The sequence below is a fragment of the Pelmatolapia mariae genome, linkage group LG18, assembly GCF_036321145.2.
Source record: "Pelmatolapia mariae isolate MD_Pm_ZW linkage group LG18, Pm_UMD_F_2, whole genome shotgun sequence".
In the NCBI taxonomy this organism is placed as follows: domain Eukaryota; kingdom Metazoa; phylum Chordata; class Actinopteri; order Cichliformes; family Cichlidae; genus Pelmatolapia; species Pelmatolapia mariae.
The window spans coordinates 33,697,700-33,716,990 of record NC_086243.1 but is presented as its reverse complement, the minus strand read 5'-3'; the positions used below and the strand labels follow the sequence as shown (position 1 = coordinate 33,716,990).

General features: G+C 40.3%; 1 long non-coding RNA gene and 1 pseudogene across 1 annotated transcript; one reads left to right on the top strand and one right to left on the bottom strand.

Annotated features, from left to right (window-relative positions):
- Window positions 1-8,948: 8,948 nt before the first annotated feature.
- On the bottom strand, window positions 8,949-14,249 carry LOC134616300 (protocadherin-18-like; annotated as a pseudogene).
- A 2,584-nt stretch (window positions 14,250-16,833) lies between these two features.
- Window positions 16,834-18,011, top strand: LOC134616301 (uncharacterized). The gene is made up of 3 exons (XR_010091434.1): window positions 16,834-16,889; window positions 17,271-17,439; window positions 17,924-18,011. It is a non-coding gene; the product is annotated as an uncharacterized LOC134616301 (long non-coding RNA).
- The last annotated feature ends 1,280 nt before the right edge of the window (window positions 18,012-19,291 follow it).

Here is a 19,291-nt window from a genome sequence, read left to right as displayed (position 1 = left end):
GCCACCTCCTCTATCTGCCGGTGGTACATACCGTGCAGGGGCCTGTCCTTCCATGATGGTTGCTCGCCTTCCTCCTCTTTCTTGGGTTTCTGCTGCCTGAGGTATTCACTGAGCACGCTGTCAGTTGGGGCCATCTTCGTGATGTATTCGTGGATGTTTCTTGTCTCATCCTGGACTGTGGTGCTGACACTCACCAGTCCCCGGCCTCCTTCCTTCTGCTTAGCGTACAGCCTCAGGGTGCTGGACTTGGGGTGAAACCCTCCATGCATGGTCAGGAGCTTTCTTGTCTTTATGTCAGTGGCTTCTATCTCCTCCTTTGGCCAGCCTATTACCCCAGCAGGGTACCTGATCACGGGCAGGGCGTAGGTGTTGAAGGCCCGGATCTTGTTCTTACCGTTCAGCTGACTCCTCAGGACTTGCCTGACCCTCTGCAGGTACTTGGTGGTTGCAGCTTTCCTAGCGGCCTCTTCATGGTTCCCATTTGCCTGCGGGATCCCCAGGTACTTGTAACTGTCCTCTATGTCTGCAATGTTGCCTTCTGGTAGTTCAATCCCCTCAGTTCTGACTACCTTCCCTCTCTTTGTTACCATCCGACTACACTTCTCCAGCCCGAATGACATCCCAATGTCATTGCTGTATAGCCTGGTAGTGTGGATCAGTGAATCGATGTCTCGTTCACTCTTGGCATACAGCTTGATGTCATCCATGTACAGGAGGTGGCTGACAACCGCTCCGTTTCGTAGTCGGTATCCGTAGCCAGTCTTGTTAATGATCTCACTGAGGGGGTTCAGGCCTATGCAGAACAGCAGTGGGGACAGAGCATCTCCTTGGTAGATCCCGCACTTGATGGTGACTTGTGCTATGGGCTTGGAGTTGGCCTCTAGTGTTGTACGCCACATCCCCATTGAGTTCCCGATGAAGGCTCTTAGGGTCCTGTTGATCTTGTACAATTCTAGGCATTCCAGTATCCAGCTGTGGGGCACTGAGTCATAGGCCTTCTTGTAATCAATCCAGGCTGTGCACAGGTTGGTCAGTCTGGTCTTGCAGTCTCGGCTGACTGTTCTGTCTACCAGTAGCTGGTGTTTTGCGCCTCTGGTATTCTTGCCAATCCCTTTCTGTGCCCCGCTCATGTATTGACCCATGTGCCTGTTCATCTTAGCCGATATGATGCCTGACAGGAGCTTCCATGTAGTACTGAGGCAGGTTATTGGTCGGTAGTTGGATGGGACCGGTCCCTTCTTGGGGTCCTTGGGGATCAGGACCGTCCGACCTTCGGTTAGCCATTCCGGGTGTCTCTCGTTAACTAGCAGCTGGTTCATTTGTGCTGCCAGACGCTCGTGGAGTGCAGTCAGCTTCTTCAGCCAGTAGGCGTGAACCATGTCGGGCCCTGGTGCTGTCCAACTCTTCATACTGGAGACCCTTTCTTGGATGTCTGCCACTGTGATGGTTACTGGACCCTGTTCAGGGAGGTCGCTATGGTCTGCCCTCAGATCCACTAGCCACTGAGCATTGCCGTTATGGGTTGGGTCCTTCTCCCATATGCTCTTCCAGTATTGCTCCGTCTCCAGCCTTGGTGGTGCTGTTCTGTTATTGTTCCCTTGCCACTGAGAGTACACCTTTGCTGGTTCTGTGGAGAACAGCTGGTTTATTCTCCTGCCTTCTATCTCTCTGGTGTACCTCCTCAAGCGGCTGGCCAAGGCTGTGAGTCGTTGTTTGGCAGTTTCCAAGGCCTCAGATATGGACAGCTTGCTGTATTTCTTATGCACCTTCTTTGTCGCGCCTTTCTGCAACTCCATTAGTTGGCTAACCTCCCTCCGTGCTACTTTGATCTTGCCCTCTAGCCTCCTTCTCCATGGAGGGTACTGCCCCTTGTGGCTGTTCAACTTGTAGCCAAGCATCTCACTGATCACTGCTGCTGTAGTGTAGATCAGCTTGTTAGTGTCGGTAATCGTGGTCGTAGGTATTGTCCGTAGTGCTGCATTAACATCATCTAGCAGACCTTCTGAGGGTACTCCACGTAATCTTGGTAACCTGCTACGGGGGGATCCAGGTTTCAAGCTTGGCCATGATCCTATCTTTCAGGTCAGTTCCTCTCGCACTCAACGATCCTTCTCCTATCACACTTGGGGCTATGTACCCAATCTCGGGTGGGGTGATGATATCTCCCCCCTGACCTGGCGTCCTGACTTCTCCTTGCCGTAGCATTTATGTTGTACCTCGTCAATCTCTAGCTGTGAGAGCAGTCCCTTCTTTCGAATGTTGGAACACTGAGCTACTAGTTGTTTCGCCGAATCCATAGGTCCCTCATCCTATTCATGTAACCCCTTCCGCCAGGGTTACTTGCGTAGTAGCATTCCAACAACGCCCTGTTTTCGTCTCTTGCCCACCGATGCCTTCTTGTTCCAGTAGCCCACTTGTCGTCAGGTTGCCCTGGTTCCTCAACACCTGACGCGGACCTTGTTGATCCGGATGACGTCCGAGCCGGCATGCCTTCATATTTATCTGTCTCGCCCATGTCTGCGGTAGGCTTGCTTAGCATAGGGGGTCTAGCCTTAGGACCCTAAGAGGGTCCTAAGGCTAGGACCTAAGGCTATATATACATATATATATATATATATATATATACATATATATACATATATATATATATATATATATATAAATATAAATATATATATAAATATATTTCAGTCATGTTGATATGAATGTTAAGCAGCTGAAATCATGGAGCTGAGAGATGATCCCTGTTAATCTTTTGAACACATTCACCTCAGATGACACTTTCAGCAGCAGACAGGTTTTTGTATTAGTCTGTCTCACTGTGAGAAACAGCTACGTCATCTTTGGCTCTGGAACTAAACTGTCTGTAACAGGTAAGAACAAACATTTATCTTCCTTCAGTTGTTTTATTGTAGAAGCTGAAAATGTGTTTAAAGTCAGTTTCTGCTGCTTCAGGCTTTACATGTTAGTTTTTTCATCATTAGTAGAGAATTCATCTGCAGCCATTGTTACTTAAGAAAAGCTCAATAATCTCTGAGAACATGTTTAAATCTCACGGAACAACTAAAGTTATTCTTTATTTCTGCAAATATTAGTGATGTTACAGATATTTAGGATTTGATCATCTCAGTAATTCTGCACCATCTGCTGGTTTTTGAACACAAGATCATATTTGATGTTAAAAGTAATTTAATATTGATTTGTAATTGAAGAAATCTTAACACTGACCATTTGAAAATAATTTGGAAATGATCAAATTTGATCATATTTTAACAATTTAATGCATGATAAAACAGATAGTGATAATGAAATTGCAATAAAAGAAAACTGATATGTATAATGTTGAATTTTGAAGAATACTTAAAAATGTATTGAAGCAAATTTCATGAATATGAAAACTGAATGTGAAATTATATTAAACACAACTTTTACATAAATTTAAACTTAAGTCATAACATTACAAATTCTAAGACACAGATCTTAATGCTCATTTTGCATTCTTTTTAAACATATATAGCATAGGTATTTCTTAGAATAACTGTTACTTACAAGTTTAAAAAAATGTAAAACAAAATCCAAACACAAAATGTAAGATGTTTATTTTCACTGCTGAGTTTTGTTTTTTGTTTTGGGTTTTTTTTTTTACAATCATCTGTTCTCTCAACAACACGACTTAATAAAGTATTAAATAAAGTAAATTGTATATATTAGAAGGATGAAGCTCCAGGCTGGTAATGGACAAGGAGAAGTGTGGTGTATGTTAGGATAAGGCTGTAAGCCCACACCTACAGTTTAGAAGTCAGTCTAACATACTTGTCTTTTGAATGTAGAAGCAAACCTGAGTGGACAGAAAAGGACGACACAAGCACCAAGTATACATGTGACCACACAGCGACCACCATCAGGTTTGAACCCAGAACTTTCTTACTTCATGTGCTAACCACCACACCAAAATATCATCATTCATCTTTTCAGTTATTTTATTAAAAATTAATAACAGAAAAAAATGGTCCAAACTGACATGTCATTTTATTTAACATTTCAAAAGTATTTTGTTTTCCACATGTGAGCCGTGATGACATGAGGTGATGACTGTGTTTGATATGAAGCTGAATCCAGTGTATGTAGTGAACTTTGTGCTGTATTGATGAGTAGTTTAGTGATCAGAGTCCATGTAGTTTCCAGGATCAGACTGAATGCAGTGCAGTGCTGGAAGCTACTGCTGACTGTGTGAATGTGTGTCTGTGCTGCTTGTTGCTGCTTCAAACTTCTATTTTTACCCAACAGGACCCAGAGTCCACGTGGACGGGAACAGCTCCCTGCTGTGTGTGCCCCCAGGCATGTTTCCTTTTCTGGTCCAGCTGTCATGTAGAAACCAGACAAGGAACGGCCAACTGAAAGAGCTGCCCCCTGCTGACGGACAGAGGCCAGAGCTCAGAGAGTCGGGGCCCTACTCTCCCATCTTAATGACCCATGAAAGCAGCACCTATGAATGTGACTGCTACATAAAGCACAGGGGGAAGCTCCAAACACAACAAGGTAATGAAGGCTTGGTGACTGTGTTCAGCAGTGATTCAGCTTCATGTGGAGATGCTGTCAAAGAGAGCAGAGGAGCAGAGGACTGACATTTCTCACTGCAGCTCCAAACATTTATTTTTTTGTTCTTTTCATTGCAGATTATGTGCCATCTATGTTCGAGGTGAAGTCGATCTACTTGCTGTACACAGTGCTGATAGTGAAGAGTCTGGTGTACTGCTGTGGACTCTCTCTGCTGATGATCCTCACAAACAAGGGACCGTCCACCAACTGCACACATGCTGACTGACTGTTTTCTGCTCGCCTTTTCTCACCATCAAATCTCATCAATTCATCTCATTCACCACTTTCATCAGTATTGTCTTTATGATGTAGTTCATTCCTCTTCTATTCTGTTTCTATAATGCATTTTTTATGCACACTCTATTCTAAAGTAGTATATATATGGACAGTTATGGATCAAATGGAAATTCATATAATAAACTGATCACTGATCAAAATAAATCAGATTTTTATTGTCTAGTTTATTTTGATTTTTAATTTGGTCATGTATTCTAAAACAAAAAAAATAAAGCTTCATATTTTATCATTTTTATAGTTACGTTATTGTCCAGAGTGAGTTTTTTCATGCATTCAAAAAACTTAATTAGCAGACTAATAAAACCGCATTTTCTGTGTGTAATTTTGACTTCATAACAAAAAATCTGTAATTTATGAAACCATGTTAACACTTGTTTGTCACATTTACATCTTTAATTTTAAATTATATCCATTTCCAAATAAAACTCCTGCATCAGAAGAAGACAAAAGTCAAATGAATGATCCAAATGTACTAAAACATGTAAAATATTTAAACACAACTTTTAACCTAAATCATCTGAACTGTGACTGAATAGGTTTTTACCTTCTGTGGATGAAAAGTTAGTCAACAGCGACATCTGGAGTTGTCTTGTATGTCAGAGAACACCAGACCTGTGCTTCATTAACACTTAGTCATACTTTTTTCAGTAATACTTTTTTCAAAATACAATTTTGAAAATATTTTAAAACTTTGCATACCATTATCATAACTTTGACCTTCACATCAATCTATTGACTTTGAAGGTCAGAGGTCAAATATGACATGATATTTTAAACCTTTATATTTTACTTTCTCTAAGCTGACATGGCACTTGTATTTCTTGTAGGTTATGAGGCTTTATGTAAATATTTTTTTTTATTTATTTATTTATTTATTTATTTATTTATGTATTTTCTAAATCATTAAGCTGACCTTGAACATGACTTTACTCTACAAAGCTGAAAAATAAGTTTTATCAGATTTTATTCAAAAATTTTTAAGCTTTTTTGTGTATGGACAGAATGGCACACACACACACACACACACTAGTGCTACCAAAAACACAATGTCCTTAACACTACTACTACTACTAATAATAATAATAATAATAATGATATAAAACATATCCTGTATCTGTCTGCATGTGTCATATTAATGACACTTCATGTTAGAAGAAGTAAATATGTTTCAGTAAATAAGGTGCAAAAGATGTTTTTAAATATTTATGAACTGAAACAAAGAGACTGTTGGTGAATAAGCGCAAAGGTTTTCTTCAGCTTTAAGAAGTCTTTGTTTTTCTAAGAATGAGGCAACAACGGGACTTTTGTGCTTCTGTATCGGTGGTTTCATGTTCTGTTGATCTGATAACAGGAACAGATGTACAGGAGGCATTTTTGTAAACCCTCCCATATGAAGATAATAACACAAAAATGTATTAATTAAATAAATAAAATAAATAAATAAACAAGAACACAAACGATTGGACTAGTTTAAAAAACAAAGGTCGGACAAATGTGATATCTTGCATACCTTGTGACATGTGTTGATTGTTATGCGTAGCTGTATATGTGCACAATGGTTATTATTGTGCAAGATTTTTTTTAACGTGTCACTTTTTTTCATTGTAAATGGTCACCAACGAACTCTTGAGTGGGTTTTTCACCTCTTCTTTTATTTCATCACAGTTGTTTTGAACTCATCTGTGAGTTGTTTTTCTCACAGATTAAAAACACTGATCATTGCAGACGCAGCTGAAATCAGACTGAGTTCCTGGAATCGTTCTTTAACCAGCGCGTGTAACTGTCAACATATCATTAAAGTGAAAAACCGCAGCTAACGGTGTGGCGGCTGCAGCGCCGAAACCCACACAGCCCATCTGCTGCACGAGGAAGGAAGTGCTGATGCACTGAGAACAGATTCACATGTAAGAGCTGTTTTTTCCACTGAGCCCCCTCCACCCACTCAGAGTTACACTCAAACAAACAATATTAATGACCCACTTTCAGTTGTTTTTGACCAAGTGATACGAAACCAACAAACCCGCCGTACATACTAGATGGCTATGATCTGAATATAGTCTAATACTGAGAATATGAATTACCTAGAAGTTAAATTATCATGAAATAAATTAAGATATCTGTCATATTTATGGTTTGTTGACTCAGGATGTGTTGTGCTCTGTCATGACTTCTCCCTCCAGCAGCCTTTTGTCTCGAGATCACTGCTGTGAAACGGCGTTGCATGAATAAACTTGAATTATTTGAACAGTTCCGATTAAGTCTGTAAAATCTGTTTATAAATTCATGCTTGTATTGACCCGAATGAAGATTTATTATTTAAACCAGATTACAGATTTGGACTTTATATTTTCTGTGTAATATTTTCACTACTTGAAAGTGTGTTTATTTCTTAACTTAAAACTGTAAATTTAAACTTTAGAGGGAAATTAAAAATATTTTTCTGGTTAGTCTAAATAAGTCCAATTCTGGCCCCCGGGCCTCATGTTTGACCCCCTTGGTCTAAAGGTTAATCTAATTGAAAAGACTCAAAAACTTTCTTAAAAAAACTTAAGTGAGTTCTCAATTTCCTTTTGTTTTACAGTAAATAAAATATTTTTGTACTTAAAGAACTATTTTTGTTAGATGTGGTTTAATAATTTTCTGTACACTGTTACTGATGTTTTAAATGTGTTGTAATGTTTCTGCCACATTAAAGCAAACTCAGAGAAACTGCATAGGAATCAAAAATAAACTGTATATGAAAAACTTTATTAACAAGTATTACAGACTCAAATTTTTTGAGCTTCCTATTTATTTTTGGCCATTTTATTTCTCTATGAATCAGTTATCATATTTGGTTAAGTCAAAAGTATCAAAATCTGATTCTAAAGAAATATTTTTACTGGTGTTTACAACAAACTATAAAGCTTTTCATATATTTTTCACAGGGAATTACTTCACAATAATTATTTTTGTAAGCTTACTTTGCTACAGAAGACATAAAAAAAATGAAAAACGATATTTCAAATAATTTCTTCTTGAAGAAAGTCTCGTGCAGAAATTGATTTATTAAAATGTGACACTATAAAAGAATAAGTCAAACGGACACTCATAGAAGTAAATCTGTAACAGCTAAAAACTGTAAAGAATGAAAAAGAAGATGTTTTTTCTTACAGTAACAAAAAAGTATTATTAATAAAACAATATTTAAAATATGAATTACATAAAATTACTAAAAGCTGCTTTTGTGCCAATGTGTTTTCCTTGGCAGTTTGTTGCTGTCTATAAAACACAACAAGCTGTTGAACTGCAAACATAAGCAAAGTATTTTTGTTTTTAAAAAATTAACAACAGCTTCTGTTTCATGTGTGCGATAGATGACAGGGAGTTTTCTCATGAGGAAAACTGTATACAAAACTCTAATTATCTACAATAAATCACATTCATTTTGAAGGAATATGTCACTCAAATGCAAAGTATTGCTGACAGTGAACATTTCAAGTTTGTCAGTAGCATAAATTCATCATGTATATATAATTTTAACAGATGTGATTGAGACATAAAAGCTGTTTAAAGACAGTCAGTCAGCAGGTGTGCTGTTGGTTGAACGTCCCGTCTTTCTCATGATCCCGAGCAGAGAGAGTCCACAGAAGTACGCCAGACTCTTCGCTATCAGCACTGTGTACATCAGACACAGCAGCCTCTCTTTAAACCAGCGTGGGGGAGGCGGTGGGGGAGGAGAAGGTCCTCTAATCTCTGTAAAAGAAAAGGAAAGAATTCACAAAGTCATGTCAATGACCTTCTCCTCTGCTCTCTGAATATTCTCTGAATGTTGAATCACGTCTGAAAACAGTCATGAAGTATTAATTACCTATTTTGTTTTGGCCCGTCACTTTGCCTTTCTCATGGTTGACTTCACAGAGGTATTTATATGAGTAGATATCACCCTGACCGAGCACCGTGATGGCAGTGATGCGTCCTGGCTCTTTGATTTCCAGCTGCTCCACCTCAGCAGGGGGCAGATCCTCCAGCCGGCCGTTCTTCTCTCTTTTCCAGGAGAACTGGACCAGAGGAGGAAACATTCCTGAGGCCTGACACACCAGGGCACTGCTCCCCCCGAGGCTGGTACTGTTTGCTGCTTTGTAAGCGGTCACCTCCGGCTTCACTGTTGGCTTATCTAAAGTTTAACAGCAACATTCAGCACAGACACACATTCACACCGTCAGCAGCAGCTTCCAGCACGGCTTTCAGTCCAATCCTGGAAACTACATGGACCATGAACATTAACCACTCATATACACATACACAGTATGTTCATCCACTTGTGTACTGCACATATGTACCATGATTTATCACAAACTTTCTGCAGTTTTATATGTGCATCTTAATAACAGAATTTAATTTTTATCTATGTATACAGAAAATTAAAATTACATCATTGATAATCATTATTATCCAAAATTCCCTGTGAATAAATGGAAATATACAGATTATGTTGGTATAATAGCTACAGTGAAATATTACTATGAATTATGGCTAAAGAATCTACAATACTAAGTATATGATACAAATGCATTACTAGTCTACAGTTACATATAGATACATATTAGTTTATATGTGTATCTTGGGAAATCACTGGCCTGTTTTTTCCAGATTAGACTAGTTTGTGGGTTTTATCTGAATCCCCTACAGGTGAGGTTATGAAGTCTTGTCGTTAAAGATAAAGGAAACGTCTCTCTTAAATCCACAAGACAATGTTTGACTTGCTCTGCTGCACCTTTAGAAGTGCAAAGTAATTTCTGCTCATGTGTATGTTTTACTGCTCACCAGCTCACAATTAATTATTTTTATTTCTTTATCTACTTTTTTAAAACAACTGTTCAGCAAACCAGCTGTCTCTGCTATCTTTGAAAGAGATTTGCTTCATGTTTGTCATAGTTGCACAATCACTTATTAAATATATTCAAAGATAACTTCCTCTCATTCTAAATAGCAAATTTCATATTTGTGCTCTGTTTTGATGAAAAATCATTGAAACAATACACAACAACTACCAAGAGATATTTTCTAGCACTTAACTCACTTTAACTGTTAAGTCTAATATTTAGTAATAAATCATTTAAACCTTCTCTAAAGAAGGCTGAGGTATGGTACCGGCAGCAGGTCTCTTCATAATTGTCGCATCCTTCATCCTTATTTTATTTGGTTATGTTAAACATATAAAATCAAAGAAATATATTCAAACACCATGAACCAAAATTTAATTATGTGTATGTGTGGAATATTTTTGTGCCACATCATTTTACAAATTTTACTACCCCACCTTCTAATCACAGGATTCTTCACAGTTTGATTTTTTTTAAACAAGCTGCTTAAATATGGCTCATCGTTCAATCAGCAAAACCTTTAAATGCAAAATGATAAACAATAGAAACATTTTTAAAAGCACATTTGTATTTTGCGGTGCACTGCATAACTTTCAAGTTTAGATGTAACAATTCAACTACTCAATAATATATAGATAAATATATAGATAGATAGATAGATACACAACACAGAGACAAATAACAATTAAGAAACACAGATTTGTGATCAGATATGCTTCTAATCTGTCATAATTTCCAAAATTCCTATCATATCATAAATTTGACATAATTAACATTAGACATTGTGCAAAACTAAGATAAAGAAGAGAGAAAGAAAATCTCCCACAGTCCTTATGAATCTAATTTTCTTTTGCCAAGAGAAAGACAGAGAAAAAGCCGAGTCTTAAGTCTCATTAGAGCCGAGCTGTTTGAGACCAGAGAACAAGTTACTAAATTATTTCTTACACTTCTCTAAATGTCTGTAGGATTTTAAGATGGAAAGCACACTACATAAAAAAGCTTAAATACATTTCTGACACCTTTTAGATTGTAGTTTTAAAGTTAGACTAAGTGCACCGCTTTTTTAAAACAATTTTACTAAAATTTAAAACATTTAAAGGCACAGAATATAAACTTTAAAAAAAAATCAGACAAAAACAGTAAAATCAAGTAGGTGAAATAATTTTAAGCCTTACCTGTTACATAGAGCTTTGTTCCAGAGCCAAAGATGAGATAGCTGTTGGAGTCAGTACCGGATCCTCCCACACTGAAACACACTGATACAAAAACCTTTCTGCCGTTGAGCATGTCAGCTGAGGTGAATGAGCGTAAAGTATCATATTTCACTTCCAGGATTTGCTTCTCAAAAGGTCACATGGAGTTTATAATTTTGGCTGCTAACTGCCTTGAAACTGTGCTTGTCTTGGATAAACTACAAGTAACTTTTATATTTTTTTCTTTACCTTTTTCTGAAATTTATTTTTTTAAAAATTACAGATTGGTGGGTTATTATTATTTATCTTCACCAATTTCTTCAAATCCTGAAAAATAATAATATGGATGATCTCTGGGATTTCATATATAGGAGAATCACTAAATGTATGTGTGTGTGTGTGTGTGTGTGTGTGCGTGCGTGCGTGTGTGTGTGTGTGTGTGTGTGTGTGTGTGTGTGTGTGTGTGTGTACGGGTTTCTACTATCCTGGTGGGGACCACAACCTGACATTTACTATCCTGGTGGGGACTTTCTGCACCGTCCAGGTCCCCACGGGGTTGAAAGCAATTTTCACACTCAAAATGCGGTTTTAGTGTCAGGGTTACAATTAGGTTATGGTTAGGTTTAGGGTAAGGGTCAGGGTTAGGCATTCATTTTTGATGGTTAGGGTTATGGTAAGCGGCTAGGGAAAGCATTATGTCAATGGGATGTCCCCACGAGGATAGCAAACCCGCACATGTGTGTGTGTGTGTGTGTGTGTGTGTGTGTGTGTGCGTGCGTGCGTGCGTGCGTGCGTGCGTGCGTGCGTGCGTGTGTGTGTGTGTGTGTGTGCACTTACCTCAACTGGTGGAGTTGTGTGTGCCAGTTCCAGGGCAAAGCTCTCTGGAATATGATTGGACGAAATGGTCACTAGGCTGTTCAGGGATTGGCGACTGTGGTGGTTCTGCCTGCTCCCTATCTGGGCTCGTTCCATGAGAGGTGTGGCTGAAGGGGAGCGGTGGTGGGCTCTGATTAGGAGAGTGCCGTTCACTGTGGGGACAAGGTTATATCACCTTTGTGGATTTGGCGTGAGGGCTTCTTTGGGTGGTGCTGGTGGGTGGATTCTGCTACCCGGCAGTTATAGGAGTGCCTGGTGTCCAGCGAGAAACAAACACCACCATGATAAACATGAGTGCGACGCAGATGGCTCTCAAGGAGTTGATGATAATCAGAGATACATCAAGTGAAGGCTCTCCTTGGTCCGTTACTGACACGTGGTTCTCAATGGTCTCATGGAGAGTGATTTTCAGAATGGCCTTAGCACTGAGACTCTCACTTCCTTGATCTCTGACCACAACAGTCAGCTCTGCATGGTCATGGGGGAAGTTATCCAGACTAGCGTTGGCATGAATCTCACATGTTCTTGGCTCAATGAAGAAGAATCCTTCTTCGTTGCCACTGACTATAGAGCAAATGAGCTCAGCATTGACTCCTGTATCTCTATCAGTTGCCCTAACCACAGTTATTAAGTGTCCAGCCTCTGTAAACTTTGAAGCAGGCACATCTGCAGTGAAGTTCCACAGCTGAGGGACCACAATGACTGGAGGGTTGTCATTTTCATCCAGAATGTTCAGAATAACTGTGGCATTGCTGAGCAGTGCTGGTTTTCCTGCATCCTGTGCTTGCACAATAAAGGCTATACGGCTAACATCCTCTCGATCAAATGTGCGCAGTGCATAGATAGCGCCATTAGAGGGGTCAATGGTGACATAGGTGGAGATAGAACTGCCGTGAACAGAGTTCTCCAAGATGGAGTAGCTCACCTGCCCATTAGAATCCAGGTCAGGGTCAGTGGCCAAGATGGACGTCAGATATGCTCCAGGGGCATTGTTCTCTGATTTAAAGATCTCATATTGCCCCTTCTCAAAACATGGTGGGTTGTCATTTTCATCAATTACATGCACAGTGAAATGTTTGACAGTAGAAAGACTTGGAGTTCCTCGATCCTCTGCCACCACAGTCAGGTTGAACTCTGACCTCTTCTCTCTGTCTAGAGACACATTGGTCAAAATCATGTAGTTGTTCTCATATGTTTTCTGCAATTTGAAGTAGCCTTGACCATGAAGCTTGCACTCCACCTCCCCATTCAGTCCAGAGTCCAAGTCCTCTACCCTGACCAAAGCAACAAATGTGTCCAAAGGCGAAGCTTCAGATACATAAGCTGCATCTCCATTCCCCTGGGAAGACATGAGAGTGATGCTGATGTTAGGTTTGTTGTCGTTGACGTCTACCACTTTGACCAGGATGTTGCAGTAAGCGGACAAGGAGTTTGGACCCATGTCCTGTGCTTGCACATCGATATCATAAGAATTACCAGTCTCGTAATCCACGCGCCTGATGAGAGTCAGTTGACCGCTGTCGGGGTTAATTTTGAATGTCTCCATTATTTTCGGAGAGACATGACTGCTAAATGAGTAGACTATTTTGGCGTTTGTGCCCTCATCCGCGTCCGTTGCGTTTAAGTCAACGAGCAGAGTTCCAACAGGTGAATTTTCTGGCAGATTGATGACATATAACAACTTTTCAAAAACTGGACGGTTATCGTTTGAGTCAGTAACACTGATTTTAAGGAGGGTCGAACCCGTTCTCGGGGGAACGCCCCTGTCAGAGGCCGTGTATTGAAGTTCGTAACCAGAGCGCGTCTCCCGATCGAGCACCCTTAGCACCACCAGCTCAGCATATTTAACCCCATCAGTCCTAGACTGAATGTCAAGCTTAAAGAAGTTGTTTGGTTGTAAGGCATACGAGTACAGTGAATTCTCCCCGACATCGGGGTCTGTGGCGCTGTCCAGGGGAATGCGCGCTCCCACGGCCGCGCTTTCGGAAATCTCAATTGGGATGACGGCGCGAGCGAACTGAGGTGCGTTGTCATTAATGTCCAACACCTCCACCTCGATGAGAAACAGTTGGAGGTGCTCAGTGGGGAGTGGTAGCACATCGAACTGAATGGAGCAATTCAGATTCTTTTCGCAGAGTTTCTCGCGATCAATTTTGGTCTTGATGCTGATTTCTCCGTCCTGCTCGCGCACATTGAAGAAAGACGAGCTTCCTCGTTGCATAACTCTAAAGCGGAGCGGCACCGAGCTTGGAAGTTTAGCCAGGACATCCGCGACATCTTCTTTCAAGCGGGCAATGACAGTGCCAACCTCCTGCTCCTCATAAATCTGATATTTCAGTGTCTTGCCAGTGATGTGCTGCGTCGCCAGTGCCAAAACCGCCAGAACTTTCCACATTCTTGGTAGAAGAAGCCCCTTCATTTTGGTCTCCTTTGTATTTTGCTGAACTCCGAAATAAGTCCAAAAAAATTACTGCAAAATACAGTGGAGATCTGTTCCAGTTTCAACTTATTAAATGCTGAGCTCGCTGATTCAGTAGCTACATTGCTTTCTCCACTGGGCATGGGGAAAAACACCCGATTGTTTAATGTAAGCTTGCTTAAGTTGCTCTAATTTCCATAAAACCATCCGAATGTGTTTCTGTCTGCTCTCCGTTGTCATACAGATCTGTTGCGGGCATCCAGTGTGCGGGGGAACCAGCGGAGTTCCACTGAAATCTGTGCGCCTTTCTCTCTCTCCTCCCTGCCTCTGGTCTGTGCGCCGTGCACTCTCTTTCGCTCCCTCTCTCTATTTGAGGTGCCTCTGCACACAGAGTTGCCCAAAATAACCGCCTCAAACGAACTAGTTGTAGATCAGCCACGACCCTTTTTTCACATCCCAGGAAAGGCAAACGATCCTTAAATCAAAAGCTGGCTGGTAGCCACTCAAACTCCGAAAAGAGAGGAAAGGGGAGGCGCAAGAGGGAGGAAAGGGATAAAGTGGGGGGGGGGGGTTCACTTTCACCACTTAGTCGAGCTATAACCAGCTGTCACCACACACACAATTCAAATGTAATACTATGGAAAACTATATAAAATGATCGAAAATTAATGAGAATAATCAATAATTAAAGGAGTATTTGAATTATAATTTTGCTGAAAATTTCATGTCATCTAGGTCTGATTCAATAATTCAGAGGTAACAAGTGAAAATATAATTAATAGGAATAAAAACTAAAAACAAAATATAAAACATTGCATGGCCACGCTGTGCTAATTATATATTTTAAAAAATAAATGTAGAGGTAGGAATTGCAATTAATATAAATCTCAAAGTATTCACAACATTCCTGAACAGAAATAGGCCTCTGCACCTGGGGTGAGGGTGTGGCCATGAAAACAATGTGACATGCCATTGGATGTTGGGACACATAATAACATGACGCTAAGCATCAGCCAATGAATGTGAACTAACAAAGACAAGGTCGCGGGTATGGCTGTGGAAAGTAGTGATGGTAAACTTGATTCTTTTTACTGAATCGAGTTTGAATGAGTCACTCACCAAAGTGAATCGGGTTTTTTGAGTCATTTGATTCACTGAGTCAGTTGACCAGAGTGCAACAAATGTACATTTTCACTCAAACTTAATTTGTTTCTCCTGTCATGTATATCCTACTGCTAAGATGAGTGATTGAAAAAGAAAAATAACTATTTTTATGGAGTAAAAAAGACCAAAAAAATTTTAAAGGGAACATTTATTTTATTTATCTTTATTTTATTTTAGTAGTATTTTCCTCAAATGTGTCAAATATATATTTTCCCATCTAAATGTCCACTGAGCTGTGAGCCAGGGGGCGGTAATGCGCCTTAACATTGGTTGCCAACCAAGAAGAAGAAGAAGAAGAAGAAGCTGTGCGCCAGGAGGGAGGGGGTCAGTGAGTCCTGAGTGATTCGCTTACACTACGATTCAGCACAGGAAAGGAGGGGGTGAGTAGCTCAAATATGCTGTTAGCATGTTAGCAGAGCGATGCTACTGTGAACCGAGGAGCTATTGTCTTGATGTGAGCTTCTACTCAGGGTTTTTTCTTCCAGTTCAGAGCAGAAATGTTTTTGTTAAGAAACTGGCTGTTGTTTTTTTCCTCACAGTTTTAATTATAAGCTAGATATATTTCTACTACTGAAATTCGTTTGCTAACAGCAAGAGGGATGAGTCAGTGAGTCAGTTGGGCTTGTGAATCATGATTCACGAGTCAGTAAAGTGATTCTCGAGTATTGAACGATTCGTTCATGATTCGCACATCACTAATAGAAAGTGCGCTGGAGAGAGAGGTTGGTGAAAGATCATCCATGCAGTGCTGCAAGGCAAGTATCTCAAACTCAGCTTAGTGGATTTAACTTGGAATTGCTTGACCACTATGGCTCGTAGTTTACTGAGACGGTAAAAGGCATGGAATCCCTAGCTATGAAGGCAAAGGACGTCGTCTGTCAGTTTAAGGTGCAGTTAGTATACAGCTAGACCAGCCGCTATCTTGCTGGCTAACAGAGTTGTTGTTTGCTAATTTGTTAGCTGCCAGCTTTCTGTGACCGTGTAAACACAGCAGTTGCTACGCGGATAGTTTCTACACCGCTAATACCTGTTAGGGGGCCCACGATGACAGCTGCCACTGATGCATTTGTCTTAATGTGAAATTAAGTATGCAACTTAAGAGCTAATAGGCGACCTGTTCCACTCTAGCAACACACCTGCACTCTAGCAACACACCTGCACTCTTGTGCACATCTTGGCACGCTCGTGCGTGCCAAGATGTGGTGCGTGATGAAGTGAGAGAAATAGGAAATAGAAGTAGCCCACTGTGCTAGCTTTGCCCTGTAAAATGTAATGGACATGTAAGCCAAGTATTTCCTTCTATTTTGTGGAAAGGAAGTAGGGCTAAAGCAGCTGAGGCGAATTATTTGACTACATTTAAACGTACATTGCATACATGTATTTGGATTTTGGCAGGTTTCATGATTCATAAGGTTTTGTTTCTTCCCCTGCAGATTAGTAGCGCGAGTTCTCAAATTTATTCAGTAAGCTGTAAAGGTGAGTATTGTGCTGCATTTACGGATGTCAAAAGATTACACCTGTCGCAGTTGTGGTGCTTTAATGTAAATGTTTGGGCACCCATGGTCAAAATTTCAGTTCATGTGAACAGTTAAGCAAGTAGAAGATGAAATAATCTCCAAATGGCTTAAAGTTATAGATGACATTTAATTTTAAATAAAATCATTTTCATATTTTGTTAAACAGAAAAGGAAAAGGCCCACAGCAAAAGTTTGGACACCTTGTAGTTGACCGTAGGGCCCAAACTGCATGCCAGTGTATGTAATTGATATACATCAGCTGTAACATTGCAGTTAGTTGTTTGAGTCATGTGTGGACTTGTTTTTGTGTCCCCTTGTCTCTTGTTCATGTACACAACAGGAAACTCTACTTTGGCAGCCGAGCACTTCATTTTATCTGTGGACCAGGCAATTGTGAATGGCCATATCACTATCTTCAGCGACGCACTTATCCTGATGTTTGGCTCTTACTACTGCACGAACATTTCTTATCCAGTAGCCCAGGCAGCAACCTTGGAATTCTTGCAACGGTAAGGCGGCACCAGTCAATTTTATGCATTGAGACATAAGAATGATGAGACAGTGAAATCTAAAGTTATGCAATCCAAATCAAATCATCAGATCTCCTTTCATTTGCAGCTAAAACACATAAGAATGAGCTATGCTTGAGTGTTGAGATGATTTGTAGATTGATAAATGAACAAATAACTAATATTTGCGTTTCAGATGGCTGTCTCTGAAATATCCTTGATTCATGCTCATGTCAAGTTATAGAAAGAGACCTTTGAGTAGTAGATGTTCACAGATGTTTCACTACCCTGAAACAGCATTTGCAATAGACTCACAGGTTAACCAAAGATCTTTGCATCACCCCTCTGTTCCACAATGACCTGTATGTCCAAACACGCACTCAAAAGCAAGCTCAATCTACACTTAGATTCATTGCAAATGTAACAAAACACATACAGTCCAGTCCTCAGTTTCTTAATGAAGTTGTTGTTTTTCATTCCACAGATGCCTTAAGATAAACCCCGACAAGGGATCCAAAGTGGAGTGGAACAGTCAATCCAAAGGTTCTGACGTTGATCGCCAAAATTGCGGACTAATCAAATTCAAAAATTCAAATTCAAATTTTATTTGTCACATACACAGTCATACACAGTACGATATGCAGTGAAATGCTTACACAACTGCCTGTGACCTAAAAAAAAAAAAAAAAGAAAAAAGAAAAGGCTATGAATAAGACAGGAAATAAATATGAAAATTAAAAAGGGTAAATTTAACTAGGAAGGAATAAAATAAAATATATATGAATTAGTTGAAAATAAAATAACTGTACAACACAAATTAGAATGAAGGGTAAATTTAACTGGGAAAGAATAAGATAAATATATATGAATTAAAGTTTAAAATAAAATAAAATAACTGTACAGCAAAATACACAATACACAGCATAGAAATATATAAGAATGTATGAAGAAATATAAATATATATACAATAACAGCAGCTGTACAAGTATTAAATGGAAATGAAGAAATATAATGTCCAGTGTTGTGCAAACCACATTGTAGGTGACTTGTGCAGTGCAAATATGCTTAAAGTGATTAAGTGTAAACAAAGTCCAGACTGTCCAGTGTGTGTGTAAGAACCATATGTGTGGGTCCGTTCTATGTGGTGGTGTGATTGAGAGACCGTATCGCCTGCGGGAAGAAGCTCCTCCTCAGTCTCTCTGTGTTGGTCTTCAGGGAGCGGAATCGCTTTCCTGACCTCAACAGAGAGAACAGTCCGTTGTTGGGATGGCTGAGGTCCTTCACGATCTTCCTGGCCTTGGTCCAGCACCGCCTGCTGTAGATTGAGTGCAGGTCAGGGAGCTCGGAGCGGATGATGCGCTCAGCTGATCGCACAACCCTCTGTAGAGCTCGTCTGTCCTGCATGGTGCTGTTCCCGAACCAGGTTAAGATGTTTCCCATCAGGATGCTCTCTATGGTGCATGAGTAAAAGTTCCTGAGCACCTTGGAGGGCAGTCGGAAGTCTCTCAAGCGTCTGAGGTGGTAGAGACGCTGTCGGGCCTTTTTCACTACGGTGTTGATGTGACAGGACCATGACAGGTCCTGCGTGATGTGAACTCCGAGGTATCTGAAGCTGTCCACTCTCTCCACTGGGCACTCGTTGATGACGGGGGTCTGGTAGTTCCTCTCCTGCTTAGTACTGAAGTCCACTATCAACTCCTTTGTTTTGCTGACGTTTAGAAGGAGGTTGTTCCTCTGGCACCAGGTCTCCAGATTCCTAACCTCCTTCAAGTAGGCCGTCTCGTCGTTGTCAGAGATCAGGCCCACCACGACGGTGTCGTCAGCAAACTTGATGATGGTGGTGGAGCTGGT